Source organism: Phacochoerus africanus, chromosome 3, assembly GCF_016906955.1.
Source record: "Phacochoerus africanus isolate WHEZ1 chromosome 3, ROS_Pafr_v1, whole genome shotgun sequence".
NCBI classification, from domain to species: Eukaryota; Metazoa; Chordata; class Mammalia; order Artiodactyla; family Suidae; genus Phacochoerus; species Phacochoerus africanus.
This window is the reverse complement of record NC_062546.1, coordinates 14,888,929-14,902,599: the sequence shown is the minus strand read 5'-3', so window position 1 is coordinate 14,902,599 and position 13,671 is coordinate 14,888,929. Positions and strand designations below refer to the sequence as shown.

The 13,671-nt window shown below is 41.9% G+C and overlaps 1 protein-coding gene across 3 annotated transcripts in view; it reads right to left on the bottom strand.

Moving 5' to 3' along the window:
• The window catches only part of NCOA5 (nuclear receptor coactivator 5), a 32,325-nt gene extending 20,846 nt beyond the window's left edge, over positions 1-11,479 (bottom strand). For all 3 annotated transcript variants that reach the window (XM_047770972.1, XM_047770970.1, XM_047770971.1), the window contains exon 1: positions 11,332-11,479. The gene's annotated coding sequence lies outside the window, so the exon portion shown is untranslated. The remainder of the gene's footprint in view (positions 1-11,331) is intronic.
• Between the last annotated feature and the right edge of the window lie 2,192 nt (positions 11,480-13,671).

The window sequence follows — 13,671 nt, the reverse complement described above, 5'->3', positions numbered from 1 at the left end:
TAAAGTTTATTAAGGCCTGAATTACATAGTATATGACAGGCCTTACAGGGAATATCTAGTTCTTTTGTATGTAATTATGAAGAGTATCAGTTCAGGTTTAGAAGGGTCTACTGACCTAGTCTGCTCACTTTGTACTGCCCCCCCCCTTTTTTGGTCTTTTTAGGGCTGTACCTGCGGCATATGGAGGTTCCTAGGCTAGGGGTCCAACTGGAGCTGTAGCCGCCGGCCACAGCCACGTGGGGGATCCGAGCCACGTCTGCAACCTACACCACAGCTCACAGCAACACCAAATCCTTAACACATTGAGCAAGGCCAGGGATCAAACCTGTGTTCTCATGGATGCTAGTCAGATCTGTTTCCACTGAGCCACAATGGGAACTCCTGTACTGTTTTCTAATACAGGGTGACTATGAAATGTAATGTCTTTATTTATTTACTTATTTTTTTTGCTTTTGAGGGCTGCACTTGCAGCATATGGAAGTTCCCAGGCTAGGGACTGAATTGGAGTTGTAGCTGCTGCCACAATGGGAACTCCTGTCTTTGATTATTTAAGTAAGTTTTCAAAGTAAAGTATCTCTGAAATACATGGGGGTGAGGTGGGGTGGTAGTGGTGTGCAGATTTCTTTTAAATAAGTATCACATTTCTCAGCAGATTCCATGTATTATTAAATGGTCCTGTGAATAAAGAAAACCTATCTAAACAATGACGTGACCTGGCAAACATTTAGATGAGAATGGATTATGTGGAATATATGGTACTACTTTAATTGGTCTATATTATGGTCTAATTATGTCTATAAATACTACATTATGTGCCCATATCATATGAAAAGGACTACTACACTGTATAATTATATCCAATTCTGTGAGTGCCTACATATAGGAGTGGGGAGACCTAAGTAGTTATATACTATATATACCTCTGGGGCAAAACTGGTTCCAGTTAGAATGAAAAAGAGAAATATTTTCCTTTGAAGTAGGTGAAATTTTCTTTTTTTTTTTTTTTTAGTGCCATACCTGCAGTACATGGAGTTCCCAGGCTAAGGGTGGAATCAGAGCTGTAGCTGCTGGCCACAGCCACAGCCACAGCCACTTGGGAACCGAACTGGGTCTGCCATCTACACCACAGCTCACAGCAACACAGGATCCTTAACCCACTGCAGGGATTGAGCCTGTATCCTCATGGATACCAGTCGGGTTTGTAGCTCGCTGAGCCAAAACAGGAAATCCCTGGTGAAATTTTTTGTAGTCACTTGAAAGATTATTTAAAAATTCCAGATTATATCTTTAAATCATTCTGACTGTAATTTCCTTCCTAATATCTATTTTCATGGAGTAGTCCAAATCAATTATATTTGAATGGGGTGCCTATTTTTTTCCTACAAAAAAAGAGAACTCTTGGACCATTTTCTTAATTTTAGGGGTTAGCAAACATTTAGTGTGGTATGTCAAGCGTTTGTTTAGAAAATTTTGATAGTTTCATTGCTGCCTAAGAGGACTGCTAAGGCTAGGGTAAGAGTAGAGGGGTTTGCAGTGAGTTAGGAGAAACTACCATCACCACCAATTCCTATACACAAAAAACATACACATAGAACTTTTGGAAAACCTGAGTTCAGAAATACAAGAAGAACCAAGAAGCTACCAAAAGTACAAATGAACTTCAGGGAGCTGTTCATGGTACAGCAAAGATTTAAAGAATCAGGAAAAAAAAAACCTTCAGAGAATTATATTTAGTCACTTGTGATGAAACATGATAGAGGATAATGTGAGAAAAAGAACATGCGGGTGTGTGCGTATATATATGTATATATATATATATATATATACACGCACACACACACATATACATATAGTCACACAATGGCAGAACAATGTAAATCAAGTGGAGGTTCATTTGGACTGGTAAAGGGGGCTTTTGGATTAATTAGTTGAATCAGATTATTTTTCTTCCAGATTATTTTCTCTGTATTTAAATCCTTACAGAGATAACATAACCTAAACCAAGGAAATAGAAATGATGTTAATATAAAGAAATGAAAACAGATGGAAAGAACTATTTGGGGACCTATCTGTATATTAGATAGGAACCAAAATTGGAGCGAATTTAATCAAGAGGGCAGTGGCAACTTAGGAGTCTCCTGCTATACTTTATACTGGCCAAGTCAGCCTCTTAGTTTCTCTTCTACCTCAGCTTGGTAGTTCTATATTTTATCAATTATATTAGCAATGGGGATGCCATTCAAAATCTGCATCACTATAACCCTGGCCTGAATATAATTTCCAAGTGGTGAAAGCAGTTAAAAGTACCTCTCAGACAAAAAATAAATTAAAAAAAAAAACAAAAAAAAAACCAGCACCAACTGAAGGGATTTACATAAAAGGAAAAAAAGTGGGAAAAATAATCTAGAAAACATGATGTTATACAGGAAGTGGCAGAGCTGTTTTAATCACAAAAGAATGGGGTAAAGAAACTTCCAAAGGAAAACACAATGCTTAATCTACAATTTTATTTTATTTTTTTTTTGCCTTTTCTAGGGCTGCTTCCCGAGGCATATGGAGATTCCCAGGCTGGGGGTCTAATCAGAGCTGTAGCCACTGGCCTACGCCAGAGCCACAGCATCGCAGGATCCGAGCTGCGCCTGTGACCTACACCACAGCTCACAGCAACGCCGGATCCTTAACCCACTGATCGAGGCCAGGGATTGAACCTGCACCCTCATGGTTCCTAGTCGGATTTGTTAACCACCGCGCCACGATGGGAACTCCTACAATTTTATTTTAGACTAACATGCCAGACAGGGTTAACACAATGGTCCTTTGATAATGCTATAAATAAAAATGTATGTTTCATTCATACTATTAAGAACTGCTTTGCTCTATTTTTAATTGTACCATCATAAAACAACTCTTTCCACCTTAAAACCAATTTCTACACTTTAAGGGCTATAGCAATGCAAAACAAGAACTATTCTAAACAAATGCAGTATGAACCGTAATATTTGACAGTATCACCACTGGCTGCTGAAATAATCCAGAAGCCTATACAATTGCAATAAGTGATTACAAATGAAATAAAGCTTGCCAACAGGCCTAGTTGAAAACCAACTGACAATCAGGGATTATTAAATTGGAAATACATGATGAAAGATAATGCTACTTGGAAAACCATACTGACAATATAGTGGATGTCACACAGAACTCCCAAAATTGGGAAGGGAAAGGACAGGATTTCTCATTTAAATATATCTGATGATATATTAATACATCAGGGATATTATAACAAGTTATACTGTAACGAGTCAGGGATAAGAGAATGTTCTGCCTGCTGTTTCTAAATGAACCCCAAGCTCACTTTGCAAACTATGCATTCCTTCTTTCTCTAATTAAAATTATTATATCTTTAACTGTATTAGAATACTATTCCAGAGAACAGGAAAGGGGGAAACGGTGACTTATACTTACAGAAAAATGCTTACTCTGCCCCAGAGCCTGTACTGAGAACATTATGTGCCTTATCTCATGCAATCCTTTCTACAACTCTCAGAGTTAAGTACTATGATGATCTCTATTTTGCAAATGAGAAAATTTGAAATTTAGAGAAATTAAATGATTTATCGGAGGTCACAAGATGATCAGAAAGCAGCGCTAGAAGTCAAAACCAAGTCTGTCTTGACACCAAAGTGCTTAACACGCTGTGCTGCCTCTAACAGGGAGTGGAAAGACCATTTTGAACACTTGTGTGAGGACTCCCTGATCAAATGTTGATGGGACCTGGAAAAGGCCCAGTGTATGCTGGTTGCTCCAATGTTTAAGTGCCCCAGACACCCAATAGAGTAGGATCTACTTATTCAATTACCACTTTTGATTTCTATCACCTCAAACCACAATGTTGCTGGCTTTTGCTACTGACATTCTATTCATTTCAACCCCTCAGACATCAACATTTAATTTCCGGCCCTTTTTATTTCTTTTGAGGAAAGAACACTTGGCTAGGATCAGCAAATCTGAGTTCTAGCCCTACTTTTGTGTGCAGGAGTGAGGGGGTGGGATTTAGTCAAGTCATTTGATTTTTCTGAACCTGATAAAGTGATATTAGTTATGGAGATTCAAGGAGAATATCAGCTAAGAGAAAAAGCTCACGAATTTGGACTGACAAAGGCTGATCTAATATAAACCAGTAAAAAAGCTGGATCTACAAAAAAATTCAAAATACAGGTTTATTTAAATCAGGTAAAATTTCAACTCAATTGCACAAGAGAGATCCTTAGAGAACTAAATTAATGAACTTGAAAAGTATAGTTATAATCAGTATACCAAAAGCTTCCATACCTACTATCTGTCACACTCTGTACTTGGTCTTAGATATACAGAAATATCAAGGCTAAAGTCTCTGCCTTAAAGTTCACCGTTTAATAACAGAGAGACGCACATGTATATAGATAGTCACAATATAATTTAAAGTGGGATTATGGCAGAGATAAAGGCCTAACTTTGTGTCTGTGTGGAGCAGGAGAGAGAAGCAGGGCAGAGAGAAGACTGGGAAGGGACAGGTGAGAAGATGGGGAAGGCCTAAAAAGTAACATTTAAACTGAGTTCTGAAGAATATGCAGAAGTTTACCAGAAAAGAGAGACACAGACATCATTCCAAAACATGCAACGGGAAAGGAATGGCATGAAGGACATAATAAGAAATACCATAGGAGGATTAATGTAGGGAATGGGAGGATAAGGGGAGAAAAAGAGAGGAATTAGCAGACGCAAGCCAGAAAATGAAAAACTGCTACGGAAAAGGAAGAAGCTAGTGTCAAGAGGGCCTTGCAGGAGGCTATGAACTGAGCTACCATAGAGTTTCAGTGAAGCTAAATTAAGGAAGGCTTACTACATGTATATTATCCAAAAAAAGGAGGGAGGTATTTAAACCTAAGACATTCAAAATTATTGCCCATTATAATAATGGTCTTCAAGGATCACTGGTTTGACACTGAAGGGAACAGGTGGGAGAAAAATATTTAAAAGGCTATGAGGAGTTCCCGTCGTGGCACAGTCGTTAACGAATCCGACTAGGAACCATGAGGTTGCAGGTTCGGTCCCTGGCCTTGCTCAGTGGGTTAACGATCCGGCGTTGCCGTGAGCTGTGGTGTAGGTTGCAGACGCGGCTCGGATCCAGCGTTGCTGTGGCTCTGGTGTAGGCCGGTGGCTGCGGCTCCGATTAGACCCCTAGCCTGGGAACCTCCATATGCCACGGGAGTGGCCCAAGAAATAGCAACAACAACAACAACAATAAAAAAAAAGACAAAAAAGACTATGATTTTACCTTCAATAAAGGGAGATAAAATGAACTAATGGCCAGAAGAATCAGTATTTAATAACCAACAATCCACAGCTTGGGAAGAAAGAGACAACAAACTTACCTTTCCTTATTTTTTTCCCTAATATCTTTAAAAAACTAATTGTGATAAAAAAACATGTAACATACACTTACCATCTTAATCATTTATAACCTTACAGTTTAGTAGTGTTATGCATATTCACGCTGTTGTGCAACAGGTCTCCAGAACTTTATCATCTTGCAAAACTAACTCTCTTATACCCATTAAACAACTCCCAATTTTCTTTTCATTCTTCATATCACATTTCTTTAGTGAAGATACATCAGCACCACCTGAGAAGATGTTTAAAAACAAGATTCCCAGACACCACCTTAAACTTTTAGAATCTGAGGATGAAGCCTAGGAATCCATATTTTAACAAGTTTCTCCGGTGATTCTGGGCAGGTATTCAGGAACTACAGTACTACTCTATTAGCTATTTATCTCTCTAGAGTATACATAGCATATGCTTAGGTCGTCTATTTAGAAATCCCTCTAAACTCTTGTATAAGAGGAAATAACTCAGAAACATAACCTGTTACAGAGAATATATCACAATGGTTAAAATCTGTAAATATGTATATAGTCCCTGAAAACAGTTTAGAAAGTATACTCACACAGCAATCTCCAAAGGAAATGGGATCATTAACCTAAGTTTCTGTAGAGCTAAAGGTAATAATAATATCCAATTATTAGGTCAGTGCCCCCTGCCCCAAAAGGAGGAGTGGGCAGTCCACCACTTCCCTTCAATTTCATCTGATCACTTAAATCCCCAAAGGTTAAAATTTCTTTTCCCAACCATATAGTTATAAACTAGCAGGAAAAATATTAACCACCGAGCTTGCCAATTTTTTAATAGCATGTTATCCACTTTTTTGGCTAATAAAGGGCAAGCTACCCACTAAAGTTCTCTCTAAATTCTGTAAACCAGAGCTGTCAGTATTGTTTTGCTGGTAGGGGCTACAACTTCTGAGGCATTTTGTTTTCATATCTAAATGCAACTCTTGACAAAAAGAAAGAAATGGCCACACATACATAGAATTTCACATCCACATCGCTACAAGCAAAGTGGAACAAACCTGAAGTTAAGCAGACCATGAACTGTAGTAGGTTTGCTTCCTTCTCATAAGGTGAAAGCATGTGACTGATGTGAATGGAAGGAATTAAAATATCAAAAACTCCAGACATTCTAACTATTCCTATTACATTTAGTTCAAACTATGAAGTCAAAAAACATTTCATAGTTAAAATTAAGGTCTTGCAAAAATAATAATAATAATAAGGTCTTGCCCGAAACAAATCCATTAAGGTAAATCCAACCATAAACCAGAGCTGTCAATTTCCATCAGTAATCTGTATACAAATAGATTAGTACTAGAATCTGCTTCCACCCTCCATTTCCACTGAAAACTCATTTCTTAAAGCCCTAAATCGGATTCTCAAAACTTTAATGTACATAAGAACTACATGGATGGCTTTTGAGAGGCAGATTTTCTAGTCCCCACCTCCAAAGATTGGTCAGGGGAATAGGGGTAGGGAGCTCCATTCAAGGATCTGTATTTCCAACAAGCTGTTCTAGTGACTCTGACGCTGTCCTAATATAAATTTCCCAAAGGCTGCAGAGAGTTCAGTCATATGTTTATAAGCCTAATTTTTTTTTTTTTTTGTCTTTTTGCCATTTCTTTGGGCCGCTCCCGTGGCATATGGAGGTTCCCAGGCTAGGGGTTGAATCGGAGCTGTAGCCACTGGCCTACGCCAGAGCCACAGCAACGCGGGATCCGAGCCGCGTCTGCAACCTACACCACAGCTCACGGCAACGCCGGATTGGATCGTTAACCCACTGAGCAAGGGCAGGGATCGAACCCGCAACCTCACGGTTCCTAGTCGGATTCGTTAACCACTGCGCCACAACGGGAACTCCTATAAGCCTAATTTTTAAAATGGAATGAAAATCATGTTTTTCCTATTTTTTCTCTTGACTATCAGAATTTCTGAAGATTAAAAATAAATTTCTTGTATCCTCTTTGACCCTAAGTATCTGTTATTACTAACTCAATTTCCAATTGCATAATTAAGTATACTCACTTAAAGCAAAATCACTTATAATTCAAGGTTCTTCAAAGCTTGCCCACTAGCTGAAGGATCAACCTAATCTTGAGTAATTCAATCATTCCAGATCCAAACCAGGGGACCACTCAAGATATGTTTTATAGCTAAAGAAAGTTATAAGACATTCTGCTTTATAACTGTTCACCAATGCAACTTAAGTTTTCCTGATCCTTGCCTAAAGTTGTTGGTTTTTACATAGGTCAACAATAATGTGGGTTTGAATGTGAAATAAAAGGAAAAGAGTCTTATGGTCCAGAGCAGTTTTGATTCTTTGAGGGGAATTATTTTCTGAACATAAAAGTAATTAGTCCAGTTGACCCGTTATCTTTTATTTTTTAGTGCTAGGATAAAGAATGAAAATGACTATCACTATAAATATTCATATCTGGTGGTAATGAAACCACCATTTAAAAAGCAGCAGGCATGCTGGTATTACATATTTAGCTGTCAGTATACTTCATATTTCCCTAATGTGCTGCTGCTTCAGACAGTGGCCTTACTCTAATCCTTTCATTAACCCTTCCCATTAATGAGAATAACATAGAGGGTAATCTTCTGTTGGTCACTGCCCTTTTAACTTCTTCATAGTTTACTTTTAATTCTGCTTTAGCTGAATAGCCTAGACACGTGTGTATGCTGCTCACAACTCTTTTGGCACAAGAAAGTTGATGGAGCTTTAAAAGCGCTTGTCTTATGATACATGGTAATCATTAGTTAACCCCAAAGTACAGAGAGCAAACCGAGTGTGGCAGGAAGAGCAGTTAGTTTGGAAGAACACCGCGACCTTAAGGTGTCACAGAGGAGAGCAAGAGGAAGGCACTGTGATACCCTCCGCTCTTGGACATCTATATCGCACATGTTCAACAAAGCCTCTAAGAAGTTCTGGAGTAAGGACAATGCTTTACCTCAACATTTCCCAATCTTGCTTGACCACAAAATCTTTTATTTTCAATAATATCTTGAATATGTTCTACTAATACGTGATTTGGGCAAGAAATCTAGCCCCTCTAAGCCACTGCTCCCTCATATGAAAAAATATATAATAAGACTGGTTTAGCTAACAAGATGATTAGTGGGAGAAAATGAGTTGGTATTTGTAAACCCGCTTTGGTATTTGTGAACCAGAGGCACTGCTGGTTTTATGTTATCATTACCAGCCTGGAAGGAGAGCAAGGAAGTGAGTTTAAGAATAGATGTTTCATTCCTCAGCAGGAGAGACAAAAACAAAGAAACAATGTAAACTGAATGGAATCAAATATTAAATATACTTCCTTCAAAGGTTTTCCATTCTTAAACACAGTGAATTCCAACAATGTGCACAATAGTAATAAGCTGTACAAAGGCACTGCCATCTGCAGGCCAGAGAGACTGAATGCTTGCCATGACTATTTAAAATTAAGTTGCAAACCATCAGGTGCTCCTTCTCAACATTTTTCCAAAAAAATGTTTATTCTTAGCTATTTTTTTTTTTTTGTCTTTTTGCCATTTCTTGGGCCGCTCCCGCAGCACATGGAGGTTCCCAGGCTAGGGGTCGAATCGGAGCTGTAGCCATCAGCCTACACCAGAGCCACAGCAACGTGGGATCCGAGCCGCGTCTGTGACCTACGCCACAGCTCACAGCAATGCTGGATCGTTAACCCACTGAGCAAGGGCAGGGATCGAACCTGCAACCTCATGGTTTCTAGTCGGATTCGTTAACCACTGCGCCACGACGGGAACTCCCTATCCTTAGCTTTTGAGCACTGGTGATAAGGCTCCATTTGCTAAAGTTCTGAAACTGACTGGAGCAAAATAAAATTCTCACTCTCTGCACAGGCCTGCTGCTTAGAATTGTGAGGAAAATTACCTTAGTCTTTTTTAAGTTCTACATTGTGTTCATACAAAGTAACTCCAAGGAATAGGGGATTTTTTACTCAGCCTTGGAGGGGAGAAAAAAACCCCTTGAATGGCCTGAGCTGACTTCTGACTTTTCTCTCGATGAATTAAAGTAAATCTGGGGGGGGGGGGAAGAGTTCTCTTGTGGTGAAGAGGGTTAAGGATCTGTCGTTGTCACTGAAGTAGCCTGGGTTGCTGCTGTAGTGCAGGTTCTATCCCTGGCTGGGGAAGTTCTATCTGCCGTGGGCACGGCCATAAATCTGCTCTCTCACACACAAAAACAGAGCTTAAATACAACAGAGCTTAAATACAACAGACTGTTAACTGATGAATAACCTGTCAATGCCTTTTTCAAAGTGTGATGTTCACAGGCATGCACCACTGGGTCTTCCACTGGGTCTTCTCCAACACATTCTACAAGGAAAAATCACTGTTTCTATGCTTTAGGTCAAAAGATTGTGTCAGAGGTTTCAAAGACTATCTGGAAGGTGACAGATGAACTAAAAGAAAGGCAAAGAAACCAGAACGATGGAACAGATGTCAACATATAACCAAGTGATCTCCAGCACTCCAACGCAAAGCTTGGGCTTTACTGTTTCAGAAAGTCAACGTGAAAGTTAGTTTTCACACCCAGACTGACTCATACAGAAAACATTAAATCGAGAGTTGTCAAAAACCCAAACTGCTCCATCGGCGTTTGCAGACACATCTTTTTCAACTGTCAGGTAACTATGACACCACAAGGCTGCAAGAACAGAGGAAGCACATCAGGGTGCCCTTGAGCGCACAGTTCCTGCAGTTCTCTGGGACTATCCCGCCTTAAGTCAATAATGAGAAGAGTTTACAACGACAAGGCTTAGAATATTAATTACTACCCCCCCAGATCCTGAGACATTTCATGAAATCTGCTATGCCTCAGGGAGAAATTCTGTGCACAAAGCTAGACAGAAGGCTCATAATTAACCCCATACTCCTAGAACAGCGTTTCCCAAAGCGTGGAACGCAGAATAATTTCAGGAGGAACAAGGACGCACCGTTTATTTTTAACAGATAAGTATTTATTTTTCAATGACCATTGTACGGTTGGTGATTTACGTTTCCACCTTAAACAAACACATTAAAACGGAGGGGGAAAAAAAAGTCAGCTTAAAGAAAAAAAGTAACATTTGGTAAATAAATAGCAGTACAGATGAATACACGGACATAAAAGTGCAACGCGAGAGACTGAAATCGGGGTAACGCCGTCCTATAAAAAAAAAAAAAAAAAAAAAAAAAAGCCCCCGGCGGGTTGCCTGGGTGCGGAAAGTGCTCGGGGTCCGGAGACGGAGAGTCAGCAAGCTGGGACACTGGCTCAGTCGCTAGTTGCCAGGGTAACCTCGGGCCCGATTTCTTTCCCCGTTTTCTGGGCGCAGGTCCGTATTATAAAATGGGTGGGTGGGGTCACATAACAACGAGACGTGTCGAGGATGCTGTCAAGGGGCCGCGAGGCGGCGGCGATGGGGGACGGAGCACTCGGTTCGCCGCCCCGCGCCGCGCGCCCCGGAGAACGCCCGGTGAGGCCGGCGCCTCGGCCCGGGTTCGAATCCCGACTGCGCCACCGACTCGCCGACGACCCGCAGGCGAACGACTTCGCATTTCGAGAAGGTGGCGCGGAGTGTGCAGCCCTAGCCTACAGAAGAGCCTGGACGACTATTACCGGCGGGTCGCGCACAAACTGGCGGCAGCGGTGCGGCGCCACGGCCCAGAGTCCACCACCGGCCGCCCTGGCAGGCCGGGCCTGCGCCGGACCGGAGCCAAAGGAGGCCGCGCCCCGTACAGGGCATGCGCAGCCCCGCGCGCACCCGGAGAGGAGCCGAGACCGTGGCCGCGCGTCGAGCGGGCCCTCCCGCCTCAGCGTCCCCATCCGGCCCCGACCCCCTCAACCGCCTGCCCGTCAGCCCCACGCCTCGGCGGACGGCTACTGCTTCCCCGCACTCACCGCTACCAGCGCGGCGGGCTCCCGGCCGCTCCTTCGCCTCAGGCCCGCCGCTGCCGCCTCCGCTTCAGCCCACCTGCCCGCCGTAGGACAAAGGCGCCACCAACCGACCGGCGCGGGCACGAGGCAATGGCGGCCGGGGCGGAGAGTGGGGGCAGAGGGCGCGCACGCAGCGGCAGGCGCGGCAATGTCGCAAGAGCGCTCGGGTTTGCGGCAAGGCTGGAGCATCGATCTCCTTAGCAATGAGGGCGGGGAAGTGGGTTGGGCGGCAGTTGGAGAAGCGTGGGGTTGCTTAGTAACGGCGTCCCCGGCTGACGCTGGGTCCCAGGCCCGGTTCCCTATATCCAAAAGGGCTTCGCCTTTCTTTTATATTCAGGGTGCCGCCTTTCCTAACTGTAGAAACAGATCCTTTGAATCCTAGAATACTTTGGAGTCGTCTCACATAAACCTCAATACCTACAGATGTTTGTATTGGGGACTAGTTTATACATTCCTGTAACTTCTGGATCACAAGGAGCAGAAAGGTAGAGAAAATGTTTTAAGTTAACGTTTAAGTAGGCTGTGTTTCCTGTTAGTTTCACTGACATGAGGCAAAAAGCTTCTGGTGATATTCTTCTTGACTTCCTTCTGGAATATTCATTCAATGTCAAAATAAATTTACCAGAATGTAGTTGTTGACTGTGAAGCACATAAAATGTTGTATTGTTTATTTAATCTGTAGAATATATGTGTCACAGGGAATGGAGTTTGCTCACCCAATTGTAAATGCACTCTATTAATCACAGTGATGGCTATATGAATCAGGTAGACTTATTTTTATTAGTTAGGAAATGTCCCAGACCCCATGGGGTTTCATTTTTCTCCTTGTGAGGAGTGCATGCAAAATAAAAATGGTGGCTGTGGAATATGAACACTATGAGAAATAAGATTTCTTTGACACTAACTCATATGCTCTTTCCTTCACTGATTTCCAATCTGAATGTTTATTATACACCTCCTAGGTGGCTCTATGATTTATTATACACCTATTTGCTAGGCAATAGCATGAGCAAATACAGACCCATCCCTGCTATCTTGGAGATTACTGTCTAGCAGAAAGATAGAGTTAGGCGGATAATCACACTCGAGTACAAACAAAAATAGCTGAGGGAGAGAAATTGGGAGGCACTCTATTGTCTAATTTTTCTCCTTGTGAATAGTGCAGGATGTGTCTGATCCTATCAGCAGATATGCTTGACCTTCGGATCCTCATAATTCATCACGGCACCTGGGAAAATGGAAGCTGTCTGGTTTCCCACCTCTGCTGAGAGGTTCTGAAGGCAGAGAGGGATTCCTACTCCCAGAGATTTTCCCTTTACTTTATCCCAGTTGTTAGCTCGCTCTAGGTGAGAAGTCTCATGATTTTGTGGATTCACTTGCTTTCCTGATATCCTTTTGTGGGTCAGGTTAAAAAACCACACTTGAGGAGTTCCCGTCGTGGCTCGGTGGGTAACGAATCCAACTAGGAACCATCAGTTTGCGGGTTCGATCCCTGGCCTCACTCAGTGGATTAAGGATCTGGTGTTGCCATGATGTGTGGTGTAGGTCGCAGACATGGCTCGGATCCCATGTTGCTGTGGCTGTGGTGTAGGCCAGTGGCTATGGCTCCGATTCCACCCCTAGCCTGGGAACCTCCATATGCTGCGTGTGTGGCCCTAGAAAAGACAAAAACAAAAAACAAACAAACAAAAAACCACACTTGATGTATGAAATAGACAAACAACAAAGACCTACTGTATAGCACAGGGAACTATATTCAATATTTTTTAATAACCTATATGAGAAAAGAATCTTAAAATATATATATACATACATGCATGCATGTGTGTATAACTGAATCACTTTCCACTACCCCTCAATCCAACACAACATTGTAGGAGTTCCCATTGTGGCACAGTGGAAACAAATCTGACTAGTAACCATGAGGTTGTGAATTTGATCCCTGGCCTCTCTCAGTGGGTTAAGGATCTGGCCTTGGGGTGAGCTGTGGTTGTAGGTTGCAGACATGGCTCGGATTCTGTGTTGCTGTGGCTGTGGTGCAAGCTGGCAGCTGTAGCTCTGATTCGACCCCCAGCCTGGGAACCTCCACATGCTGTGGGTGCAGCCCTAAAAAGATGCCAGTAACCAACACAACATTGTAAATCAACTATACTTCAATAAAAAAAGCAAAGACAACTGCTACACTTGATTCAGTTCAGACTCATGTTTCTTTCCTTGGTTACTCCTTTTTGGGGCTTATACCATAAAGACGTATGCTTTCATTGTTTGGTTGAATTAATTCTCAATTTTGGAGAGGTACCTTTT